We start from the raw sequence: 2,692 nt of genomic DNA on the forward strand, positions 1-2,692 counted from the left end.
TGAGAAGCGCCGGCTGGAAGCTCGGATTGCACAATTGGAGGAAGAGCTCGAGGAAGAGCAGAGCAACATGGAGCTTCTCAATGAGCGGTTCCTAAAGACCACGTTGCAGGTGAGTCCGTTGGTGGCAATGCTGTAGGGGCAATCTATGTTTCAGTGTGCAGATAAGTGGAGGATCTCAATAGCACCAAATTATCTTCTATCCTTCTCCTCTGAAAGATTGACACGCTGAATTCTGAGCTAGCTGGGGAGCGGAGTGCTGCCCAGAAGAGTGAAAATGCACGGCAGCAGCTAGAAAGGCAGAACAAAGAGCTGAAAGCCAAGCTGCAGGAACTGGAGGGATCTGTGAAGTCGAAGTTCAAGGCAACAATTTCTACTCTAGAAGCCAAGATTGTGCAGCTAGAAGAACAGCTTGAGCAGGAAGCCAAGTAAGGAGAAAAAGAAAAAAAAAGAAATCTGTTTGCTTGTGTTTGCCATGTCTGAAACATCTGTGCCTTAGGTTTTTGTAGGGCTGAGATATGAGCTTCCGGCAAAGGCATTGGGGTTTCTGATCAGGAAACCTACTGTTTGGGGGACACATTTTGACAAGAGAGCTGCAAAGTAACTGGGGTTGAAACTTTCAGAAACTATTTGCTCCGTAACTAAAGCTGCTGAATTAACTCTGGACATTAACCAGGTGAATATGTTGACTGGTAGTCCCAGGATGCACAAGGTGATGCAGAAGTTTCTTGAGACAAGATGAAACATCACCTTGAGACACCTGGTCTCTTTGGTTAGAGGAAGCCAGTTGAAGAGCTTAGGTGTGACAGCTTTAGTTGGTTGAGATGAATCCTGTACTCTGCAGAAGTCTTTCTGCAGTAAGCTCTTCCTGTCTGTCCTTGTCATCTTGGTCCTCCAAATATATGTATTTGTTTTAAGCTAGTTCCTCCCAGAATCTGAAGGTCTTATAACAATCTTTGTTCTTTTTGTGCTTTTGGCTCTATGGGAGGAACATGTTACTGGTTAGCAATAACTCTGTAAGAAGCACCTTGATATCCCTCTTTTGAGCCTGCATACCATACTGGTATTGCTCCAGTGCTAAGGCTTCATGTTTTCAAAGCTGCATCCCAGCCAACCACCAGCACGCTAAAACTGTTGCTGCTGTTGATGGTGGCAGGCGTGTTAGGAGAACTCAAGTATCAGTTACACCATGAGGCGAGAGCCTTTCAGAAGGAACAGATTTTGTCTTCCTGGCCTTCAAGTACTGGGACAAATGACGGCTTTTGATTATTCTAGGGAAAGAGCAGCTGCTAACAAACTGGTCCGTCGTACGGAGAAGAAATTGAAGGAAGTCTTCATGCAGGTGGAGGATGAGCGTCGACACGCAGACCAGTACAAGGAGCCGGTAGGTGGAAGGGCTTAGCTTTTGAGGCCTATTTCTCAGAAAAGGTAAATAAAACCATACTTTAAGTAGAAAGGGCTTGCTAAGAAGCATGTTAATGAAAAGATGTTGGGGAATCTATCTTGATGACTAAACCACTAGAGTAGTTCCCAGTGGTCAAAACCTCCCCGTGATAGCTCTGATGTGACGGTCCGTTATGCATCCTGGTCTCCCAGACCCATTAGCTCTGCAGTGTTTGCAGGAGCCCGGGCTGGAGTCTGCTGTAAGGCTGTGTTGGTTCATCTCCAGCTGGAGTGGTTGGGTGGACAGGACGTTGGCTAACTCCTGGTCGTGGCGTTGCAGCTGTCTAGTTTGATCCTGAGTCCTTGGGTTTATATTTCAGATGGAAAAGGCAAATGCCAGAATGAAGCAGCTCAAACGCCAGCTGGAGAAGGATGAAGAGGAAGCCACACTTGCAAATGCTTCCCGATGTAAACTTCAGCGTGAGCTGGACGATGCCACAGAGGCTAACGAGGGCCTGAGCCGGAAGGTCAGCACCCTGAAGAACAGGCTAAGGTAGGTGGTGCCAGTGGCGGTGGGCAGGGTTTGTCTGAGCCCTCGTGTGCCCACAGACTCTCCGCAGTGTGCATCCTTGAGGAGTATCCAGCTGTGGCGCTGCTGGTGTTAGGGATGTTCAGCTCAGGAAGCGTGGGCTGGATGAGTGCTCGGTTGCGGTGGATTGAGAACTGGCTGAATGGCAGAGCTCAGAGGGCTGTCATCAGCGGCGCCGAGTCTGGTTGGAGGCCGGTAACTAGTGGTGTGCCTCAGGGGTCAGTACTGGGCCCAGTCTTGTTTAACTTCATCAGTGACCTGTATGAGGAGACGGAGTGTACCCTCAGCAAGTTTGCTGATGACACCAACCTGGGAGGAGTGGTAGATACACCAGCAGGCTGTGCTGCCATTCAGCGAGACCTGGACAGACTGGAGAGTTGGGCAGAAAGGAACCTGATGAGGTTCAGCAAGGGCAAGTGCAGGGTCCTGCACCTGGGGAGGAACAACCCCAGGCACCAGTACAGGCTGGGGCGGACCTGCTGGAGAGCAGCTCACAGAGAGGGACCTGGGTGTTCTGGCGAACGACAGGTTGACCATGAGCCAGCAGCGTGCCCTGGCTGCCAAGAAGGCCAATGGGATCCTGGGGTGCATCAAGAGGAGTGTGGGCAGCAGGGCGAGGGAGGTTCTCCTTCCCCTCTACACTGCCATAGTGAGGACCCATCTGGAGTGCTGTGTCCAGTGCTGGGCTCCCCAGTTCAAGAAGGATGAGGAGCTACTGGAGAG

The 2,692-nt window shown here is 50.4% G+C and overlaps 1 long non-coding RNA gene across 1 annotated transcript; it reads left to right on the forward strand.

The window, feature by feature from the left end:
• Positions 1-360: 360 nt before the first annotated feature.
• On the forward strand, positions 361-1,809 carry LOC142363223 (uncharacterized). The gene is made up of 3 exons (XR_012765601.1): positions 361-425; positions 1,273-1,381; positions 1,761-1,809. It is a non-coding gene; the product is annotated as an uncharacterized LOC142363223 (long non-coding RNA).
• Positions 1,810-2,692: the final 883 nt, after the last annotated feature.

The sequence above is a fragment of the Opisthocomus hoazin genome, chromosome 15 (genome assembly GCF_030867145.1).
Source record: "Opisthocomus hoazin isolate bOpiHoa1 chromosome 15, bOpiHoa1.hap1, whole genome shotgun sequence".
NCBI lineage: Eukaryota > Metazoa > Chordata > Aves > Opisthocomiformes > Opisthocomidae > Opisthocomus > Opisthocomus hoazin.